The 25,405-nt window shown below is 41.0% G+C and overlaps 1 pseudogene; it reads right to left on the bottom strand.

Annotated features, from left to right (window-relative positions):
• LOC148522680 (uncharacterized) overlaps positions 1–25,405 on the bottom strand; it is a 208,860-nt pseudogene that overhangs the window by 133,635 nt on the left and 49,820 nt on the right.

Raw genomic sequence — 25,405 nt, 5'->3', positions numbered from 1 at the left:
CAATCGGTGCTCTGGACTCAAATTCTGGACCGGCAAAGAAAAATAAAAATAATTATTGTCAATTTAGTTTCTGTGTGTGCATGACTGCACGTGTTTGAATTTTGTAACCGCACCTTGGCTACACTATTGGTGCTTATGACACTGCTTCAAGACCACAGAAAATATGGAGGGCTGTCACATGACAGGAGAAGAGAAGCAGAGGTGAAATGTCATATGTGGTGCACTTTAATTAAAACGTAACTTTTAACAATGTCACAGGCTAATACCCTATTAGGAAAGAGGAACAGCAAAAATAGTTTAAAAATTAATAAGTGTGATAAAGAAAGAAAATGAGTTTAAAAAATAGAATGCGACATGTGTGTCCTGACCTACTGTGTTATAATAAAGATTGACTGTTACTATTTGTGACTGTGTGGCTAATTGCTTCAGTAGGAACATGTGTTTAAATATCCAATTCAAATTCATGAGAGTGGCACACATAAGTCACATATAATACATTCAATGGTGAATATTTCCAAAATTAAGTCAATTAATTATCAAGTGTGTTAAACGTTGTTTCTGAGGGATGTTAGCATATAATATAATCATGTGTCCACATAAAGAACCCTTATACAGGCTCATTAGTTAATTGTCAGTCCACCTAATAGCTTGGCTCATTATGTATTAACACATTACAAGATGTTACCATACTATATAATTACTCCTATAGGGAACTCCTATATGGGCTCATAAATGCACATTCATCAGATAGCGCAGTTCATTTGTATATCAGCATAATGACATGCCCATATTCATTCATACAATTCTGTTATTTACTATTAGATTTAAATCAACATCTGGGAGTAATTATCCTTATACACCATTAAATTCAGGGTGTATAGAATGTCTAATCAGACACTTTCTGCCAGAATATTATGCACAAGAAATAGTTTATTAGTCACATTATTTGAATGAAATCACCCTTCAATTAAGTTTACTACTATTCTCAAATTATCCATATGCCAAGGATGTCCTTTGTGTAAGTAAGGCAACAGCTGTTGCCCATTGATTAAAAAAGCCAAAGCCCATTGTTATCGTGCCAGGGCAAAAGATAAAAAAATCCACTTCTCATGTGTGGAATTATTTCAGCCCCAATCCGGACAACAGTTGTCAAGCCATATGTAACCATAGCCAAAAAAGAGTGAGTAGATGGAGGGACCAAAACCACCTAGGAACCTCCTCCTTGTTACATCACTTGGAGCGCATTCATCAAATATCAAAGTGTATATCGCCAAGTTTCAAAACTGAAAACGTAACAAGTCCAGTGTCACCTTCCTGCTCCCTCTCTATGGGATCCAAGCACCTTCAATCTACAACACCAACACCTTTATCATCAACATCCTCATTCGTCATCGGGACTAGTACTGCTGCATCCAATGTTGTTATTCGAAGCATGATTGACTCCTCGCCTATCCATGATTCCTCAGAAGGATCCTTGATGACTACGCCTGGTGCTGCTGCTGTTGCTGTGAGTGGATCTTCATCCAAGAAGGGAAACAGGAGGAAGACTACTTGTAGTGTATCCTCCAAAAAACAATTAACTGTCAAACAATTGTTTGCAAGGGAAAACAAATATGACAGCAATCACCCATTTGCACAGCGGATTACTGATGCCATAAAAGCTATGCTGGTATTAGATGTGCATCCAGTATCCGCCATTACTGCAGTGGATTTTCAACAGTTAATTGAGGTCCTGTGTCCTTGCTACCAGATCCCTTCTAGATTCCACTTTGTTAGAACAGCAATTCCAAGTCTGTACAAGGACATTAAAAAAAACCTTATTAACGTCCTCAGAAATGCTGTTGTACCCACTGTAAACTTGACCACTGATATGTGGACAAGTGGGACAGAGTAAACTAAGGATTACATGACTGTCACAGCCCACTGGGTAGGTGTATTGCCTACAACAGCAACAGCAGAAGCAACATCTACCAAAAGACAGCTGATATAGAGGCAGGCTACTGTTTGTATAACTGGTTTTACTAAGAGGCATACCACTGAGAACCTCTTCGAAAAACTCAGGGAAATCATTGCTAAATGGCTTACCCCACTTGGACTCTCCTCATGATTTGTTATTTCGGACAATGCCACCAATACTGTGAGAGCATTACATGTGGGCGAATTCCAACACATCCCATGTTTTGCTCATACAAATATTTGGTGGTGCAACATTTTTTAAAAAATAACGGGTGTGCAGGAGATGCTCTCTGTGGCCCACAAAATATCCAGACATTTCAGACATTCAGCAAATGCTTGTCGAAGATTGCATTACCAGCAGGTACTGTTAAATTTGCCCTGCCATCAGTTGAAGCAAGAGGTAGTAACTCAGTGGAATTCTACCCTCTATATGCTTCAGTGGATGGAGAAACAGTAAAAGGCAATCCAGGGCTATACAATGGCCAATGACATAGGCCGTGGAGGGGGAATGCACCTTACTCAAGTGCAGTGGATAATAATTTCAGTGTTGTGCAAGGTTCTCAAACCCTTTGAACTTGCCACATGTGAAGTTAGTTCAGACACTGCCAGCTTGAGTCAGGTCATTCCCCTCATCAGACTTTTGCAAAAACAACTGGAAAAACTAAAGGAGGAACTGAAACAGAGCGATTGCGCAGGTATGTCAGAATGGTGGATCAAGCCCTTGATTCACTCCACCAGGATATGTACCAACCAGCTAAGTAATCTTATACCTCCAGAGTGTAGGACTAAGGACCTCATTCAGGGGCAGATGCAAGAAGTGATCGCTCTCTGAATGAGGGCGAGTGCTGTTTTTTTTGGGTGTGGCCTCCTGGTCGCAAGCTAAGCTGTGGGTTACTACCCACAGCTTAGCTAGTGACCAGGGTAATGGTCATGATGGTGATCACCATCGCGACCATCAGGGCTTGCGATCAGACCCTAAGGTTGGGTCTGGGCACTCGCAAAGCCGCAGGGAACTTTCTGCTCTCACGAAGGGACCTGATGGTTTTCCCTACATAATATTGACCGCAGGGACAGATGATAATGTATACAATAAACGAAGAAGTGCAAGTTAGCACATACTTGATAGAATACTGTTGTTCAGAATGAGGGTGCTTGAAGGTAGAGCCAGTAATCATACTACGGCATGTAGTACATCGCAGGCATTTGTAACAGCCATTCTCTTTAGATAGAAAATTAATGGTTCCTGGTACCTTCGCAAAATTAGTAATGTCCGTGTGGACAATCATATCTTTGATGTTCCTTCCGCGAGAAAAACATGCCATGGGTCGTTTATTTTTAAAACATTTTAAATCACTATCAGTGGAAACTATAGGCCACAAGGCCCTCGTCGCCCTTGGTAGGACAGGACTAGAGGTGTTGTATTTACTGACCCACGGGATAATGTCCTCTTTGAATCTCACCTGGGGAGATAACAGATGGGACCTGGGCATCGTCATAACTGATTCCTTTTGTTCAAGCAAGGTACTTAGTTTGTAACCCCTACATAGAAATTTGTTAATCACAATGTCCAATTCATTCCCAAGGGTTTCGTGGTCGCTTGTGATACGTGCCACTCGGATCATTTGTGACTTGAGGAGTCCCTTAATTAAGGCACGTGGATGGTGACTATCGGCCCTCAGAAGTGTATTCTTGTCTGTCGCTTTAGCAAATACTCTGGTGCCAATGGACCCATTGTTAATGCTCACTTGAACTATGTTTAAAATATGACCATATTTCTCCATTTTACTTACTATAAAATAAATGTTCTTGCTTTTTAATACTTAAAGCTGCCACTAGCTGGGGCAGCAGAGAACCAGCTCCCTTTACTGTGACTGACATGGGGTGACATCATGATGCTCGAATATCGTGACGTCACATGCATGTTAATCACAGAAAAGGTCAGATGGAGGAGCCAGCGGGGGACTGCTTGTGCAAATGCCACTATGGACCATCATAGCAGTGGGCGCCTAGGACTTAGGACCAGTTCAGGATATTTAACTTGGGTGAGTTGCGACCCCTTGCTGAGATGGGCGTGAGCCAGTCTGGGGTCATGACCCACAGTTTGAGAAATGCTGCACTACACCAAGAAAATTCTCTCTTCTGTTTGTTGCTTACTATTGTATTAGTTGTTATTAATAGCAATGCCCAGTGCACCTATTCCAGCCTTACACCCCTGTATCTATTTCTGTGCAGGCCCAAGGTATGTGCGCTTGCTTAAGAAAGTTTGGCCTCATGCTCAAAAAGTGAGGCTCCCAGGTATATGACATTATGGGGGCATGACTGCATGTTATACCCTGTTCACATAACACTGGGGTCTTGCCCAGGCAGCCCTCAGCCTCTCTGGGTACAGTATAGATGACATGAGCATTTGCACATCTATCACCGCTGCTTGGTGTCACCATCTGAGGACGTGACAATAAAATAGCAGAGCAGCTCTACAATTTTGGTGCGACCCTCTCAGATGGTGTCACCTGGTGCACCCCCTCGTGATGCCACTGGCACCGTTTTATGCCATTATAGTAAAAATTTAGTTTTCAAATAAATAATAATTTCACACAATTTTGGGTTGTCACCATACACATTGTTTATTACATTACACTGGTGCAGAGGATAAGATGTAGATATTTCTCCTATCCAGTCTTTAACAAGATTGATTTATATAAAACACTTGTCACATTCTGAAATTAAAAATGTCCTCACTTGTAAAAATATTGAATTGATGCAATTTAACTTACTTAAAAAACACATTAAACATTCAGGATTGTAGAGTGTCTATTCATGTGATTAATAAGTGTTTTTTACTACTAAAACAGTTGTGACATTCACAGCATTTATATGGTTTCTCTAGTGTGTGACTCCTCTGATGTGTAACAAGATCTGACTTATGGGAAAAACATTGGCTGCATTCAGAGCATGTAAATGGTTTCTCTCCTGTGTGACTCCTCTGATGAGAAACAAGATTTGATGATTTGGAAAAACACTTGCTACATTCAGAACATGTAAATGGTTTCTCTCCTGTGTGACTCCTCTGATGTATAACAAGATGTGACTTACGGGAAAAACACTTGCTGCATTCAGAACATGTAAATGGTTTTTCTCCTGTGTGACTCCTCTGATGTATAACAAGATGTGACTTACGGGAAAAACACTTGCTGCATTCATAACATGTAAATGGTTTCTCTCCTGTGTGAATCCTCTGATGTGTAACAAGATCTGATGAATTGGAAAAACACCTGCTGCATTCAGAACATGTAAGTGGCTTCTCTCCTTTGTGACTCCTCTGATGTATAACAAGATGTGACTTACAGGAAAAACACTTGCTGCATTCATAACATGTAAATGGTTTCTCTCCTGTGTGACTCCTCTGATGTCTAACAAGCACTGACTTATGGGAAAAACATTGGCTGCATTCAGAGCATGTAAATGGTTTCTCTCCTGTGTGACTCCTCTGATGAGAAACAAGACTTGATGAATCGGAAAAACACTTGTGACATTCAGAACATGTAAATGGTTTCTCTCCTGTGTGACTCCTCTGATGTTTAATAAGATTTGATGAATTGGAAAAACACTTGCTACATTCAGAACATGTAAATGGTTTTTCTCCTGTGTGACTCCTCTGATGTGTAACAAGATCTTGTGAATTGGAAAAACACTTGCTACATTCAGAACATGTAAATGGTTTCTCTCCTGTGTGACTCCTCTGATGTGTAATAAGATTTGATGAATTGGAAAAACACTTGCTGCATTCAGAACATGTAAATGGTTTCTCTCCTGTGTGTATCCACTGATGTATAACAAGATGTGACTTACGGGAAAAACACTTGCTGCATTCAGAACATGTAAATGGTTTCTCTCCTGTGTGACTCCTCTGATGTATAACAAGATGTGACTTATACATAAAGCTTTTGTCACACTCAGAGCACAGATTCGGTTTCTCTCCTATGAGACTCATCATGTATTAGATGAGAAACAAATTATCTGTGAAAGGTTTCTCCTATCCAGAAAATGAGAATAGATTTTGGGAATCCTTTAGAGGTGTAAGAAGAAATAGCATCTTTAGTTGACTTGATCAGAGAACAATGTACCTTTACCACTATGTCTTCTAATAGTCTTCGTGGTGTCCTGCTCTTTATTTGTCCTGCAATAAAAAAAATTATATTTAAAATCATGAATGTTACTCAAGTAAAATGACTTTTACAGTAATAGTGTAATTTTATATGCAGAACATGAGATATATTTAAATACACTAAAAAACATGACTTAGCTATTTACGCACCTCTGCACTGACCATAGATGGGTAAAACATGCTACCGATACTGTCACACCTACTGTCAGCTGATGCACCAGGACTGGGCAAGATTATAGTTGGGGAGGATGGGGCCACACATTGGGGGCCCCCACACAAACACAAATATTGCCCTGACCCAGCCCACTCTGCACAATCCCTGGATTGAGTGACTTCCAGCAGCATTGCACAGAACTTTCAATTATGAAGGCATCCCCCTTACTCTCCTGCCAGTGGTGAGTCAGCTATGTCACCAATCTACTGGTTATTCTGTTTTGTTTCATGGGTTAAACAAATCAGGACTATGCAGAATATCAATGAGTGTTAACTGCAGGAACCTATATATACCTGAGGAGAATGTGAAATACCAAGAAAAGGATAAATACTACCTCTACATGTGAGTCTAATGAGTAAATTTACTACAATCGAGATTGCTCAAGATGACAATCTCAGGTGATTTAGTCCTTTTTTCTATTTCTCAAATTTACTTTTGCTCATCTCAGGTGGGATGTCTCGATCAATTTCATTCAAATCGGGTGAGATAGCAAAATCGACTTAAATCACCATTGGGCCAATTCGGAAGTACTTTTCACCTAAAATATACATCTCTCAAATTTACCAAGAATCAAGATGAGCTGCGAGATGGTCAGAAACATACACAAATCATTGTAAATAGTTAAAATAGGGGTAATTATTTAAAAAAAAGACATAGGGTCCCCCCAAAAGCCTAACCACATTGTCTGTAACCCACGTAGAACCAGCCAATGAGCGGCTGCTACATGTAAAGCGTCCACTGATTGGCTAGTGGCCCGGGAGCAATTACAGCTGATTTTGGTCAAATGTCATTTTGTGAGGTGTAAGTACATGTAACAACATATACTTACATCTGTTCAGCATGGTTTGGGTAAGTTGCTTTGTTGTTTTCACAAGACCCTGGATGCGATGGAGAGCAGCGCCAGGATGTAGGTGAGTATAGGATCTTTTTTGCAGGTCCATACACATGGATTTCTCCTTTGAACAAGTGGACCGAATGGCTAGAACAGGTAAGTATGTGTGATTGAGGTATGTGTGTATTAAACTTGTTCTATCGATGGTGTGTGTTGTGTCTTTATTGAACTATTTATTTTAAAGTGGAAATATGGGTGTCGGTCACCTACTTTCACTAGTAGTTCCAAATGTGCCAAAGGGCAGGCATGCTGGCACCTGTAAATCCACTGTAAAATACACTTTATTACCCTCATACCCACCACTAAACGGGTGCGTGGAAGAGTCCTGGGCATCAGACCAAGCCTGGGGTGCTCAGGAGAGGGAGGAAACCCTCTTTTTGGTGTACCCATCTCCCCTGAGATCCCCAGCTTGGCCTGACCAGCTTGGGGTGAGAATGCTTTGGCCCTGGAGACCCAGTAATAGGGTCTTCTGGCTGTGGCATTACACCCCGGACAGTTTGGGTCCTGTGCTGTTTTTAAATATAGGGGCACCCCTACGCATTTTTTCCAATATATTTAAAACCAGGACTGGGCCAGCAGCCAGGTGCTGGTTCCTAAATTACGGTTGAACTCTACTTGTTTTGTTCCCCATAATTTTTGGAACCAGGCCTGGCTGACAAGTCCCGGGCTGATTAGGCATTTGGGGGGGACCCTACATAATTTTTTTAAATTTAATTTAACCTGTTTTTTACAGGTACAAGACACAAGCAGCTTACACATATCTCACTGATTTGTACAGGCTGCTTGCTCAGGACAGTTAGGCAGAAAGAAAACTCTGCAATCTAGGGTGAGTAATCTGCAAAATGTGCAAATCGGGAGAGATAACTCACTCGAGCTTGCTTACAAGTTACCCCCAAAAAATCAACCTAATTCACCATCGCCCAAATGAACTTGGAACAAATCGCCTGTTGGTTAATTTGCAAAATAAAAAGTGAATAAATCACCCAGGTGAGGTACAGTACAGCAAGATTAATCTCTTTGCAAATCAGGACCATCTCGATTCTTAGTAAATTTACCCCTTAAAGTTATAATTGGACCATGTTGATTTAAATGAAATGGCCTGCTATATGGTTCAGACATGCATACTCTATACCTACAGCACAGCACCACACAAACATCATATGTATATATATATATATATATATATATATATAAATATATGTATATTCTTCTCTTTTGGTTGATGCTATGTTTTCGCTTATAAGGTGTTTATGTGATCTTTCCTTTAAAAGGTTGTATTTTTTCAATTATTAAACCAATTAGGAATAATACAGACACACCTTAACCAGGATTATTTTAGTGCATTTTCAAAGATCACGGTAACAGGATGAAATCCTTGAGTCAGAACCAATAGTATAAGAGTTGTTAAGCACCTATCATTATCTAACTCAAAAGGAACTATATACAAATGCCAATATTTTTTTAAATTAATAACTCCCTCACTCAATAAGAGTTATCCTTTTTAATTTTGAGTGGTTTTCTCTGTTTGTCTGTCCTAATTACTTTATCCATTTAAATTTTTTTTAAATAAAAGGGACAATTTCACAATTAATCTTCTACAAAAAGAGTCTTTATCTCATACACAATATGAATATACTAACATTAGGGTCTACCACCAATCTAACAAATATTGATTTTAGTGACAATATACTGTAGAAATTGTAGGTTCTAATACTATCACATAATCTAAATTCCTAATGATTGCGGATGTCAATTTGTCTGTATTTACCCAGAGTAATCTATAAAATTCTATGGGCTCAATCCATATACATGAGATGTACTCGCGGGTGTAAGTCATTGTGACAACTGGTGCCCCATAGGGCTCTGAGCAAAATTATGGAAATTTGTGCTTGGATCGAGCCGTGAGGGGTGCGAGGTGTCATTGATGGTGTATTTAGCACAATTACCCCTTTATATATACAAATCTGATGCACAGAGTAATATGTAAGATAATATGATGGATCTGCCACCTAGATAACTCTTTATATATACTAACTAAACCTAACCTCCCCCCGGTGGTGCCTGGCCCTAACCCTCCCTTCCCCTAGCCTAAACCTAACCCTCCCGGTGGGTGTCTAACCCTAAGACCCTCAGGAGACCCTAAACCTAACCCAACTCACCCCCGTGACTATGAGCTCCCGATGCCCAGCTTACCTTTGTTTGGTATGCCGGGTGCTGGGATTTCAGTGTGGGGCTAATGATTAGTCCCATGTGGGGCTTTCACTGGCAGGAAGCTGGCAGATGACATTTCGACTGCCGCCTTCCAGACTACATCCCATAATAACCTGATGTACAGAGTAATATGTTAGATACTATGACAGATCTGCCACCTAGATACCCCTTTATATATACTAACCTGATACACAGGGTAATATGTAATATACTATGATGGAGCTGCCACCTAGATACTCCTTTATATATACTTACCTGATGAACATAGTAATATGTTAGACACTATGATTGGAGCTGCCACCTGGATACTCCTTTATATATACTAACCTGATGCACAGAGTAATATGTAAGATACTATAAAGGAGCTGCAACGTGTATACCTCTTTATATATACTAGCCTCATGCACAGAGTGGTATCAACAGTAGAATGTTGGCTAGGTATTCATGATAGATTTTGAAATACTGACGCCTATCATAATCCCTACACCGGAATCCAGGACGACATGGGCCAGTACTATGTAATTCCAGTGCACCCATCCTCTTAGCTGGGAGGGGGGAGGGTTAGGTTTAGGGCAGTTAGCGACTTAGCATTAGGTTTATTTGGGGGGAGGTTAGGGTTAGGCATCCCTATGGTGGAAAGTTAGGGTTAGGCACTCCCAGGCAGAGGTTAGAGTTAGGCACCCCCTGGGAGGGTTAGGACTAGGGAGCAGTAAGGGGGGTGATAAGGTAGCCTCAGGGGTAGGTTAGGGTTAGGCACCACTAAGGGAGGCTACAGTACTTTCCTGCTTCTGTCTGTATCTTCATCCTGTCGGGGAGCTGCTGTTGGGATTTGAACCTGTGGCTAAACAGCCACCGGCTTTTCAATCCCATTCCACAAAGAGTAATATGTAAGATACTCTGATGGAATGGTCATTTAGATACCCCTTTATATATACTAACCTGATGTACAGAGTAATATGTAAGATACTATGATGGAGCTGTCACCTAGATACCCCTTTATATATACTAGCCTGATGCACAAAATAATATGTAAGATACTATGATGGAGCTGTCACCTAGATACCTCTTTATATATACTAACCTGATGCACATAGTAATATGTAGGATACTATGATAGAGCTATCACCTAGATGCCCCTTTATATATACTTAACTGATGTGCAGATGAAAATGTAAGATACAATGATGGATCTGCCACCTAGATACCCCTTGATATATACTAACCTGATGCAAAAAATAATATGTAAGATACTATGATGGAGTGGTCACCTAGATACCCCTCATATATATATATATATATATATATATACAGTATATATAGCCAATAAATAAATATAGTTCACACGCTTCAACATTGCTGGTAGATACTATATTGTTGTAGAGAAATAAATAAATATATAGATAAATAGATCACTTAGTACTGACAAAAGTTATGTATATATATATATATATATATATATATAGAGAGAGAGAGAGCAATTGTGTCCGGCACTCCTTAGGGCTAAAAAGGATGTCCGGCATCAGGTGCTTTCCTTAATTACCTATCCCAGGGAAGGAAATGATAATATATGCAGCAGTGGGCAGCACTCACGATGACTTCACAAAGGACACAGCACTCGTGTAGTTATTATCAATGTTTCAGAACCTTTAAGTTAGTTCTTTCCTCAGGATACAATAAGAGTAAAATGAGACAATCTTACCTTTCTTATACTCTCACCCTGTGATCAGCATGCTGGAGCCCGACTATTACCACTTCAGATTCTGTACCTGGAAGTGACATGCACTGAGGGCGGAAGTGTAGTTTCCTGCCCATGCAGTCCACCAAAATAAGAAAGTTAACCCCTTGCGGGCTCACTTCGCTTGCCACACTTTGGGCACGGTGGCATGCTACGCTCGCCACATGGTTATATTACCCCTCTATGCCCACTTGGATGGTAGGGAATGATGTTGAACACTGGCTGATGACGTCATGGTCAATCTACGGAAGGGGATATAGCTGCTTGCCTTCCGGGAATGCAGCAGCTGTGACATCATTAGTGAGACTCCCACCACCATAAAAACTACAAGGCTGCAAGTATGGAAGCCTGGAAGGGTTACAATACATATAAAAAACGGATGTTAGAGCAGTATAGTGCTAACCAATGGTAACAGTGCCATCTAGTGGATATAATCCATCATTACAAGTCTGAAAATACTCTTACTTATAATTACCATATATGACAGCTACAAGTTACTATTATAGCAGTATGGTAGCTACAATTGAAGTCAGATTACCTCCATATTAAACAAATTCAGAGATCATGTTAGGAGAATCTGGATGGATAATATTTAAATAGACGACATAGATAATATACAGTATAGTAGAGAAGGACAAGGATACAGTAGGCAAGGGAACAAAAACCATTAGACATCTTGGTGTTGAATAAACCATATTATAGGAAGCATTGCAGATTCAGTTGCTCATTTAACCCAATCGGTGCCATGGTACCCAGCCTGTATATCCACTTTGTTTCACATCTAAGCTACTCCCTTGATCTATTGCCACCCCTGTATTTTGGGGGGAACAAAATCAATTATTCTATATCTCAAGGAGGATAAGGTATGGTTGGCTTCAAGGAAGTGCTTTGCCATAGGTTGATCACTACTGCCTTTGTTTAGAGCACTACATATTGCACTTCTTTGCAATGCCATGTGCTCCTTAAACATGCATTCTTTCTTTCCAATATAATATTTGCTACAAGGGCACGAAAATACTGGAACATGTCACATAATGGCAAATTTTCAATTTAGAACCTGTTAATGGGTGACAAAATGTGTCTCTACTAATCATATAGCAACAGGTTATACACTAACCCTAACTATATAACTTGTGTTAAGGTGAAACTTTTTAAGTATTGATGATAATGCAACATCTACATAATACTATCTCCAAATATCTGTGTATATATCAATATAGTCTTATGTATAATGTAATTACTGTACCTTACTCTGGAGATTCTTCTGTCTGTCTCTTTCTTACTCCTCCATCCATCCAGCTCTCCAACCAGCAACTAAATCAGCAGCTCTTCCATCAGCTATCAGTAGCCTGATACATCCTATTTATAGTCATTCCTCCCCCATCTCTCTCCATAGTTCCCAGGATGACCAGAAGGAATTCTTACACTGAGAGGTGACACATAAACACAGCAGCTTCCCGTGCCTAGCTCCTTGTCTTGTAAATGAGGTGTAAATATTCCTAAGGTCACTTACTACAATGGGAAATGCTAATTACACATTGGCAGGGGTAACACCTTGCATTCTAATTAGATCATAGCAGCCTCTGGGATCCTGTTATGTCACCAAAGGGATCTTTTGTATAGGCATCACCTATTGTCTGAGAGTTTTAGCAGAAAGATCTTTTCAACATATAAGCAGGAACCTCACAATGAGTTTCTATAAATAATGACCTCAATAGATATATGTATAGTATAAGTCAAAAGTTTGTACAAACTTGAATATTGATGACATTATGATATAAACACTTAATATGAGATTCTTAGATTTACATAAATAGTGAAGGTGTGTCTGTGTACACATTTTTTCAAATGCTCCCCAACAAGTAGTTTTTATTTAGAACATGAGTAAAATTTAGAGGTGGAAAATGTTGGGCCACAATGATTTAATTGTATCTTATGTTCGTAAATATTACATTGATGTAGAAGTCCATAATACTGTATGTCCAGCACAGCTCACATTAGCACAGATAGACAATCCATAATTATTTTAAGAGATTAAGGTCGGACAATCTGGGAAATTGCAACAACTTTGAAAGTTTCATCAAGTGCAGCAACAAACTCCATAAAGCGCAATCATGTTACAAGTTCCCATGAGAATCACCACAGCAGAGGCAGAAGATACATTTATTAGTGTCACCACCCTTAGAAATCACATATTAATAGCATATTAGATTATAGGCCAAACAAATGCTAAACTAATACTTTTCCACCAAAAGCCCAGGTCTGTCCTTGGATTTTTAAATCAGCATTTTGCTGGGTTGTACCCGGCTTAGACCCTGTTTTCACTGAATCCTCATCCTGGTTTTTTCCCGGGTCGCCTCCATTTCCTCTGAAACCTGGGTAACTCCAACTAAACCTGTGGATGTCATTAAAATTGTCCTTTTTACAGGCCATTTTTAATAACATCCACATTTATTGAATTTTTTAATGACATTCTTTATTGTATATAATTTTTATTTATGTTTTTTATTATTTATTTTAATTATTCTTATTATTATTTATTATATTGACTATTTATTTTTAATTATTATTATTTATTTAATTTAATGAAATTTTTATGACATCCTTTAATCAGGCATCTCTTCAGTTCTCTGTGTGATTATATCAGCAGAGATACAAATCAAAAAGAGGAAAGCACTCTGTGGTAAATAGATATGGAAGTGTGGTTATTATGTGGATAAGTTTATATATGAGTGTGTGCGATTATGAGCTCTATAAGTGTAATGGTGTGCTCATATTCCAATTCTTCAAATAGTCTAGTATATGTCCTTCTTGTACACGTGAGGGGGGTGACTACAGGTGGGCAAAAACTTGAGGCTGGATGTTCAATATGCTCTCATTATAAGAGTCTGTTTATTGTAACTAGAATAAATGAGGTGAGTATAGATGGCCAACCAGTTAATGGATGCAGTCTTGTGCCAAGAGAAGTTAGCAATTGAAGTCTATCTAACTGTATCAGGTGGGCAAAAACTTTAGGCTGGATGTTGTATGAGGAAGATGATGATATAAAGCCGATTCAGGATGCTGTCGGTGCCATCTCCGGTGCAGCTAACGCCACCTCAATAACAAGAAACGCAATATCAGGGTACTTATAGGACACTACGTTGCAGTATCAGGTAGGTGAAATGTACTTAACCAATCAAGGTATCTGCTGGTCTCCATCTCCTCCCTGCGTCTAGGTAGGCTGAGTATGTGTCAGTGAGGGGCCCATTAGGTGCAGCATAAACACTGATGGCTGATGATATGGCTTAATATATCTTGTTTATTTTAAGTATAAGTACAAATGCACAAAACCACACAAACAGGGTGGTTGTCAAAAGCATAAAAACGTATGCAAATTTAGGTAATGTACCAACGCATTTCATCCCTCCTTGGGACTTTTTCAAGGGCAAATCATCCATGCTGTGTCCTTACCTTGTATATATACCTGGCTAATCTGCTAATTATCCCTGAATTGCGGGTTCCATGGTGTGCGCATGCGCATTGCGCGCCTGCATCTGTCTTGTGCTAGGGGTTGAATGGGCTCCAACAGTAACAGCACTCACATGTCTCCTCCAATGTAAGTCCACAGGAGATGTCCTGGGATCATGCGCTGTCCTGTGCATATCACTGACTGCACGTCTGCAGCGGTGGGCACAGCCATGTTTTGTGTGGTTGTTTAGATGCTAAAATCTATGTGGCCTGTCTTATTAGCAACAGTAACGGTGGCCATTTTGGATAGGTTTATATGTTGAACTGTAGTGTGGAAGTGTCACTTATTGTTAAAGATTTTTAACAATGTACAGTTCCTTTAAAATAAGATTATATATGAAAATTAGAATGGGATAGAGGAAAATAGATAAAAAAAATAAAATGGAATAAAATAAAATAAAAGGTGTATTTGAAATAAAATAAAATAAAATTAAAATAAGAATAAAAATAAAAAAATCTAGCAAAACAAAATTATAGTGACTTTTGTCCTATAGTCTTCTTGTGATCATGATAATGAGAGTACATGGAGGATAAGCTAAATACTCAGTCTAAGGATCTATATTAAGACCTTCGGGTCATAGATCCATCGGCTTACTACATTATCTATTTTCTCTGTTCTATTGCCTCCTCTCCAGTTGTAGTGGATTTTGTCTATGCCCACAAATTTAAGACCTTTCAGATTAGAGTTATATGTGGTTTTAAAGTTTTCTGAGACACTGTGATTTTCAAATCTTTTCAAAATGTTTCTACAATGTTCATAGATCCGTGTTTTCAAGGTTCTTGTTGTGTGTCCTGTGTATTGCAGTCCGCATGGACATTCTAAAAGGTAAATCAAGTTATCACTGTCACAGGATAGGGTCCCTCTGATCTTAAACTCTTTTTTGGTCTGATTGGATACTATCTTACAGGCTGGTCTCATGCTTATATAATATAATTTTGTGCAATTCCCTCACCTTCCGCAGTGGTAAAAACCCTCTCTCATGCTGTTTCCTTCAAAAGTACTCTGTGTGGTTCCCTTGTCATTCTTAAGATAGGTACAGACTAATTTTTTCCTAATATCAGGGGCTTTCCGAAAAACTACGTCTGGTCTATCTTGCAAAAATGTATTGAGGCTTCTATCCATTGTCAGAATGTGCCACCTGTGCTCAACCATGGATATCTCAAATTCTGAACTGTTAGGGAGCCTTGAGGATCGCATTTGAGAACCTCTGGTCTAGTGGGTGGGAGTAAACGATAATTATATGTTTGCTCCCACACACCAAAAATGTCCAAAATGTTTTTTCAAACTAGTTGGGTAAATCAAATATGTTTGATTTTTGCCAACTAATTAAACTAGTGTAGGGGGAAAGTTCCCCCCCGACTGAACAATAAGTGAGAAGACACTGGCCATCAGTGTCTGCCTACTTTTGTTACACTCACCTCTTATAGCTCCTCAGAGTGCCACCAGTACCAATGCTACTGCTGCCTCTCTGTATCCTAGCCTAGTAACCACTAGGATTGATAGAGGGCTAGTGATGTTGGCTCCCATTCCCCCAGGCAAGAGCTGTGTGCTAGCTGCAGGGAGAGAGACAGCAGCATTCCAGGCAGTACTGGCAGTACCTGCACCTTTGATTCTCCCCCCAATACCAGCGGCACCTGCACCTCCAATTCCCACCCCAATACTGGCAGCACCTGCACCTCCGATACCCAGTCTAAAATGGTGGTGCATGCACCTCTAATTCCAACCCCAATACCGGCAGCACCAGCACCTTGGTTTTCTCTCCTACACAATACTAATGACATCTGCACCTCTGATCACAGGAGCAGCAGCAGGTGTCAAGACTAGGGGCAGTGTGTCCAAGAGCCCTTCTCTACGCACCAGCATCTGCAGTAGTGTGGGCAGGGGGGCAGCTTACCTCCTGGTCTTCTACACCCTCCCGAATGACATGGAGGATGTGTGGTGCAGAAAAGTGTTTGTGCTGGTGCTGCGGTACGGAAGGATCAAATGCCAGGCACACATAGCAGCATTGCCTACAGTCCTGCTGCACAGTACCTAGAGCCAGAGAGAGCAACTATAAGAGCTGCAGGTAGGTGCTGACCATGGGACCCCCTTAAAGTGCTGACCTGGGACTTAGTTGCAGAACTTCAGGGATCTAGTTGCCAGTGCAGTCATCTATGAGTTTTAAGATCATGGATTGTGACTATGCGGGAGTGAGCAGTTTTGATGAACATTGCACAGTGTCACCATCCTGCTACAGTACATGTGCAACACTCAGTACTGACATATAGAACCCTCCAGGGCAACTTCATAGAAACTTTAAGATTGTCCACCCTGTGCTACAGGATCAGGGGCATCAGTAGCGGGTCCTACAAACTACATATCCTTATCTCCTGATTTATATGAATGAGCTGTGGCCAAACCTGGCAATATCCCTTTATATTACACTGAGATAAATCCTAAATCATGTTGTTTTCATTGGCTATACATATATATATATATATATATATATATATATATATATAAAAATATAAATATATATTATAATATATATATATATATATATATATATATATATATATACACACACACAATCCTACAGGTCCACACTCACTCCATTTCCCTGAACATCTGCTGGGGTGCTGTTCTAAATCCTTGTTGCTAAGGGATCCATACAAATTCATAAGAGTAAGGGATGCACTCACCAGACTTAAAAGTATCAAAAAGTGTTTATTCCAACTTCAAAAGTGTGTATTTAGTACATCGATGTTTCAATGCACCCATGGATCTTTGTCAAGATGTAAAGCCAAAGGCTACCTATGCTTCTAATATACCCCAACCATACAAAGATCCCACCCCTAAGTAAGGTATAAAACCCAACTACAATAAAACAACAGATGCCCAGTCACATAACACAATGTTAAACATCCACATACCAGCTCCACTCCACTGCCACGTGCTGTGCCTTGGTTAGAGTACTCATTCAGAAACTTCCAGCAATGAGTATCCCATCTAGAAATCCAGAAAACCCAGCACTCCATGTAATGTACAGCAAATGCTCTGGTGCACTCCAAGGTTGTAAATTACAGCCACATGTGAGAGGCACTCTGGAGACTTTTCAATAGTAAGTAAAAAACGTCCTTTAATCCTACATTTCGGGTGTTACCCCGTTGTCAGGGTCGAGGAGAATGAGCATATACATAAAACAACATACTTAAATATCCCCCACCAATATCATATATATATATATATATATTTATATATATATACTGTATGAGTATATATATATTATATTTTCTTGGACCATTCCAACTTCTACTGTGTTCGGCCACCCTCCCCCTGCACCATCATGGCTCCAGTTCAGCTGATCCATTTTGACTCTCCTCCCCTCATTTGGCAGTGTACCCAGTGTCAATTATATGTATGTACAGGTTGAGTCTCCTATATCCAAATATTCGAAATACGGAATATTCCGAAATACGGATTTTTTTGGGCTTGACTGAGATAATGAAACCTTTGATTTTTGATGGTTCAATGTACACAAACTTTGTCTAAAGCACAAATTATTACAAATATTGTATAAAATTACCTGCAGGCTGTGTGTATAAGGTGTATATAACATATACATGCATTATGTGTGTATATTGGGGAGCCATTCCCAAGATATTTCATTATGATATGCACATATTCCAAAATGCGGAATATTCTGTTATCCAAAATACCCCTGGTCCCAAGCATTTTGGTTATGGGAGACTCAACCTATATATATAAATGACCCTCGTTCAGCACCAGAGAATCCTTCTTTTTATATCTATCTGCACATAAAGGTCTGGGAAACCCTGTTTTCTCATTAGGCTGCAGTTATAGGGTAACCTATGACCTCGCCTATACCTATTTATTTTATATACTGTTATGGGATACAGGGAATCAGTGGCTTAGTTGCACCTTGTTACAATATAATGCAGAGTACTGATAATACAATAGAAGGAAGGTACAGTAATACAGCAATAGGAAGGTATGAGGGAAAGAATAAGGAGGGATAAGAGAGATCAGAGAGGAGACCTGTAGGGTGAAACAGGGCAGGATGTAAGGTTCCTATAGAAATATCCACTACACAAATCTCATAGGGCTAATTCAATTAGATGTGAGGTTTGTAACCTGTCATTACAATAGCATGTAATCTCTATCAGCTGCCCCATGACACCCCCCTTGTGGCCCAATCTAACCATGGAATCTTGGTTTTCTCTTCCCAGGCCTGAGGGTCTGCAAACATAAATCCATGAGTCCTGTGTTACTGTGAGTGCGGGATATAGCTGCGCTTACTCGTGGAAGAGAGAGTCACATGTAATTGAATAGACCACATAGCAGAAATCCCAGTACTGAGAGGAGCTGCTGGAAATCTTTACTGGATAAAATGTTCTTTCCTCATTTAGTCCCAGCCCCTGTATGAGAAGAGCAGCTGTATATTATAGAGATCAGCTGCATCATCATCACTTAGACCAGCCCCAATGATTTGTATATCACATTATTATACCTATTTGTCACTTTCCTTACTATATTTTATATTTCACTGATATTTTTTTACTTTAGATAATTTTCCTTTTATGAAAATAAAATAAGTTATATATTAAACCAGTGCACTACGCAAATAAAATTCTCCCTCTAATTAGTTTTATACTATTGTATAATTGGTTATTAATACCACCGCCCAGTGCTCCTATTCCAGCCTGACACCCCTGTATCTATTACTGTGCAGGCACAAGGCATGTGCGCTTGCAGAAGGGGGCGTGGCCTAATGCTCACAGAGTAACACTCCCAGTTTTATGACATTATGGGGACATGATTGCATGTTATACCCCCATTCACATTACTATAAGGTTCTGCCCAGGCAGCCCTCAGCCTCTCTGGGTACAGTGTGGATGACAGAAGCATTCGCACATCTATTATCGCTGCTTACTGGTACAATCTAAGGGCGTGACACCAACATAGCAGAGCAGCTCTACTAATTTGGTGTCACCCTCTCAGATGGTATCACCTTATGCACCCCCTAGTGATGCCACTGGCACCGATCTATGTCATTATAGTGAAAAAATAATTTTAAAACAAATTAAAATTTCAGAAACTTTTGGGGGTCTCACCATACACAATTTTTATTACATTACACTGGTGCATATGTCACAATCAGAAATTAAAAATTTCCTCATTTGTAAATATATTGAAGTGATACTATTTAAATTACTTAAGAAACAGATTATACATTCAGGACCTTAGAGTGTCTCCTCATGTGATTAATATGTTCTTTTACATCCGAAACAGTTGTGACATTCAGAGCATTCATATGGTTTCTCTCCTATGTGACTCCTCTGATGTGTAACAAGTTGTGACTTTTGGGAAAAACATTGGCTGCATTTAGAACATGTAAATGGCTTCTCTCCTGTGTGAATCCTCTGATGTTTAGCAAGATTTGAGATATGGGAAAAACATTGGCTGCATTTAGAACATGTAAATGGCTTCTCTCCTGTGTGAATCCTCTGATGTTTAGCAAGATTTGAGATATGGGAAAAACATTGGCTGCATTCAGAACATGTAAATGGTTTCTCTCCTGTGTGAATCCTCTGATGTGAGATAAGATCTGATTTATATGTAAAGCTTTTGTCTCACTCAGAGCACAGATGTGGTTTCTCTTCTGTGAGACTCATCAAGTATTAGATTAGAAACAAATTAGCTGTAAAAGGTTTCTCTTATCCAGAAAATGAGAATATTTTGGGAATCCTTTAGAGGTGTAAGAAGAAATAGCATCTTTAGTTGACTTTATCAAAGAACAATGGCCCTCATTCAGAGGTGGTCGCAAGAAGTGAGCGCTCACTCAGAATGAGGGCGGCCACTTGACTTTTCAGTGCCTCCTGCTCGCTAGGTAAGCTGTGGGTTACCACCCACAGCTTTAGTGACCAACCAGGTTGATGGTTGCGTTGGTCAAGACCATCGCGGCCATCAGGGCTTGCGACGAGACCCTAAGGTTGGGTCTCGACAACCGCAAGCCCAAGGGAGCTTCCTGCTCTGATCGAGCTGGAAGCTCCCCACTGACATCACTGCTGATGTCAGTGCAGCCGCCCACAAATGGCATGCGTTCCTTAAGGAACACCTCCAGTTGGTCAGCTACCCCCTCGGGCCCACCTACCAAATGGGGTGAGCCATCGATCAACAAGGACAGCTGGGACGTTTGTAGCGAGCCCCGGAGTGAGAGAATTTCTCTCGCTCCGGGGCTTGCGCATGCGCAGACCTTAAACATCAACCCACTTGCGAGTGCTCAGCACTTGCGAGCGGGTCTGAATGAGGGCCAATGTCCCTTTACCAAATAGTCTTCGTGGGGATCCTGCTCTTTATTTCTCCTGCAAGAAAAATAGATTATATTTAAAATCATAAATGTTATATGAGTAAAATGACTTTTATAGTTATAGTGTAATTTTATATACAGAAAATGATATATTTATAAATATACTAAAAAACCATAACTTAGCTATTTACTCACCCCCTGCACTGACCATAGATGGGTAACACATGCTACCAATCCTGTCACAACTACTGTCAGCTGATGCACCAGGACATGGCTGGATTATAGGTGGGGAGGATGGGTCCACACATTGGGGGACCCCACAGAGACACAAATATTGTCCTGACCCAGCCCACTCTACACCATCCCTGGAATGGCTGGCTCCCAGCAACATCACACGTAATTATCAACTACAAAGGCATCTCCCTACTCTCCTGCCAGTGGTGAGTCAGCTATGTCACCAATCTACTGTTTATACTGTTTTGGTTCATGGGCTAAACAAATCAAGACTATGCAGAAGACCAATGATTGTTACCTGCATGAACCTGTATATATCTGAGGAGAGTGTGAAATACCAAGAATCGGATAAATACTACCTCTACATGTGAGTCTTACAACTATAAATGGACTATATTGGTTTAAATGAACTAGCCTGTTATTATGGGTGAGTGGGTTCAGATTTCTGAAATCCGAACCCCCCCCGAGCCCCCCCGATCCGAGGCTGATCCGAGTCAGGCTCGACTTTTCCCACCTGACTCGGATCTGAAATTGAGGCAAAACTTCATCATCCCGCCTTCCGGGTCTCGCGGGTTTTGGATTCTATCTAAGGTACCCGCGTTGGTGCCATTTTCTCACTTGGCTGTGGACAGTGAAGAGGGAGGGTGGGAGTTAGGGCTGGCTGGGCTGTGTAGTGTAGTGTAGCGTAGTGTTGTGCTGTGCTCCGCTGTGCTGCTGTTGTCCATAGGGGCTGTGTCCACTCCTCTAAAGTCCATAGGGGCTGGCTGTGTTGTGCTGTGCTGCTGTTGTCCATAGGGCTGTGGGCCTGATTCAGAGCCGCTCGTAAGCGGCCACTCGTTCGCTCTGAGCGATGTCCGCACATCTGCGCATGTGTATGGGTCGTAATGCGCATGTGCCAACCAGTCAGTGCGGTCGGAAATTGTGTGTTCGCAAAATAGCAAGTGCCTACTAATTTGAGTGACAGGATGAGGCGTTTGTGGGTGGTAACAGGGGAAGGTGCTTGAAAATGGGGAGTGGAGATCCGAACGCAGGCGTGCCAAATGGTCAAAATGGTCGTTTAATGGGTGTGCATAATTAACAAAGCAGCGTCATCGACCACGTCACTTGGTTGTCTCTTAGCCTGAACTGATCGCATGATTGCGGTAGGAAAATCCAACCACAAGCACTGCGAGCAGTTCAGACGCCTTTCAATGTACTCGAATAAATCTAATAAATAGTGGAGATGATGTATGATGCAAATGGCCAGGGGGCGTCTTTACAAAATAGCGAGACTCTATGTCGCTCAGACATAGAGGCGTCAACAGACCGCAAAGAGAGAGCGCTCTATTTAAATATCCGGCACCTTTTTCTGAACGAGCGAGTGCAAATAGTGTCCAACTCTGAATCAGGCCATGTCCACTCCTCCAAAGTCCATAGGGGCTGGCAGGACTGTGTTGTGCAGTCAGATGTCCATAGGGGCTGTGTCCACTCCATAGGCCTGTGCAATGTCCCAGTCCTAAAGGGGTGCTGTAGTGTTGTCCAGGGGGTGCTCTGTCCATCAGGGGTGCTCCCCCCAAGTGCAAAAAAAAGAAATATTTTTTCTGTGTTTGTGAATTGTGTGCACAGTAGCCACACGTGCATCAACAAAGTAGTGCCAAGCATGCGCCTGTGTCATAAGTAAAGGGCCGGCTGGCTTGACCGCTAAAGGGTGCTGTAACCCCCAAAGTGCACTCCAAACCAAATAAAAAAATATTTTCTGTGTTTGTGAATTGTGTGCACTGTGGCTACACGTGCATCAACAAAGGAGCAGCACCAAGCGTGCGCCTGTATCCCTTAAGCAAAGGGCCGGCTGGCTTGTCCAATAAAGGGTGCTGTAACCCCAAAGTGCACTCCAAAAAAAATAAAAAAATATATTTTTTGTGTTTGTGAATTGTGTGCGCAGTAGCTGCACGTGCATCAACAAAGTAGCGCCAAGCGTGCGCCTGTGTCATAGGTAAAGGGCCGGCTGACTTGACCATTATAGGGTGTAGTAACCCCCAAAGTGCACTCCAAAAAAAATAAAAAAAAATATATTTTTTGTGTTTGTGGATTGCATGTGCAGTAGCCGCACGTGCATCAACAAAGTAGCGCCAAGCATGCGCCTGTGTCATAGGTAAAGGGCCAGCTGGCTTAACGTTAAAGGCTGCTGTAACCCCCAAAGTGCACTCCAAAAAAAAAATATATATATTTTTTTGTGTTTGTGAATTGTGCGCGCAGTAACTGCACATGCATCAACAAAGTAGCGCCAAGCGTGTGCCTGTGTCATAGGTAAAGGGCCAGCTGGCTTGACCCTTAAAGGGTGCTGTAACCCCCAAAGTTCACTCCAAATCAAATAAAAAAATATTTTCTGTTTGTGAATTGTGTGCACTGTGGCTGCACGTGCATCAACAAAGGAGCAGCGCCAAGCATGCACCTGTGTCCCATATGTAAAGGGCCGGCTGGCTTGTCCATTAAAGGGTGGTGTAACCCTCAAAGTGCGCCCCACAAAATTTTTTAAATTCTCCTTTTTTTTCTGTCTTTGTGAATTGTGTGGGCTGTAGCTGCACCTGCATCCTCAAAGCAGCAGCGACAAGCTTGCATCTGTCTGTTAAAGGGTGGTGTAACCCCCAAAGTGCACTCCAACAAAAATAAAATATTTTCTTCTGTGTTTCTGAATTGTCTGCACTCTACGTGCATCCTCAAAGCAGCAGCGCCAAGCGAGCGTCTGTCTGTTAAAGGGTGGTGTAACCCTCAAAGTGCGCTCCACAAAGAATAAAAAATTCTTCTTTTTTTTTCTTTTTTGTGAATTGTGTGGGCTGTAGCTGCACCTGCATCCTCAAAGCAGCAGCGACAAGCATGCGTCTGTCTGTTAAAGGGTGGTGTAACCCCCAAAGTGCACTCCAACAAAAATAAAATATTTTCTTCTGTGTTGGTGAATTGTCTGCACTGTACATGCATCCTCAAAGCAGCAGTGCCAAGTGTGTATCTGTCTGTTAAAGGGTGGTGTAACCCTTAAAGTGCGCTCCATAAAGAATAAAAAATTATTATTTTTTTTCTGTCTTTGTGAATTGTGTGGGCTGTAGCTGCACCTGCATCCTTAAAGCAGCAGCGACAAGCGTGCATCTCTGTTAAAGGGTGGTGTAACCCCCAAAGTGCACTCCAACAAAAATAAAATATTTTCTTCTGTGTTTGTGAATTGTCTGCACTGTACGTGCATCCTCAGAGCAGCAGCGACAAGCGTGCGTCTGTCTGTTAAAGGGTGGAGTAACCCTCAAAGTGCACTCCAACAAAAATAAAACATTTTCTTCTGTGTTTGTAAATTGTCTGCACTGTACGTGCATCCTCAAAGCAGCAGCGCCAAGCGTGCGTCTGTCTAATAAAGGGTGGTGTAACCCCCAAAGTGCACTCCAACAAAAATAAAATATTTTCTTCTGTGTTGGTGAATTGTCTGCACTGTACATGCATCCTCAAAGCAGCAGTGCCAAGTGTGTATCTGTCTGTTAAAGGGTGGTGTAACCCTTAAAGTGCGCTCCATAAAGAATAAAAAATTATTATTTTTTTTCTGTCTTTGTGAATTGTGTGGGCTGTAGCTGCACCTGCATCCTTAAAGCAGCAGCGACAAGCGTGCATCTCTGTTAAAGGGTGGTATAACCCCCAAAGTGCACTCCAACAAAAATAAAATATTTTCTTCTGTGTTTGTGAATTGTCTGCACTGTACGTGCATCCTCAGAGCAGCAGCGACAAGTGTGCGTCTGTCTGTTAAAGGGTGGAGTAACCCTCAAAGTGCACTCCAACAAAAATAAAACATTTTCTTCTGTGTTTGCGAATTGTCTGCACTGTACGTGCATCCTCAAAGCAGCAGCGCCAAGCGTGCGTCTGTCTGATAAAGGGTGGTGTAACCCTTAAAGTGCACTCCAACAAAAATAAAATATTTTCTTCTGTGTTGGTGAATTGTCTGCACTGTACATGCATCCTCAAAGCAGCAGTGCCAAGCGTGTATCTGTCTGTTAAAGGGTGGTGTAACCCTTAAAGTGCGCTCCACAAAGAATAAAAAATTATTATTTTTTTTCTGTCTTTGTGAATTGTGTGGGCTGTAGCTGCACCTGCATCCTTAAAGCAGCAGCGACAAGTGTGCATCTGTCTGTTAAAGGGTAGTGTAACCCCCAAAGTGCACTCCAAC

This window comes from Taudactylus pleione, unplaced genomic scaffold (genome assembly GCF_031769625.1).
Source record: "Taudactylus pleione unplaced genomic scaffold, aTauple2 ptg000145l, whole genome shotgun sequence".
Taxonomy (NCBI): Eukaryota; Metazoa; Chordata; class Amphibia; order Anura; family Myobatrachidae; genus Taudactylus; species Taudactylus pleione.
The sequence above is the reverse complement of the archived record's forward strand: the minus strand, read 5'-3'. Positions and strand labels throughout refer to the sequence as shown.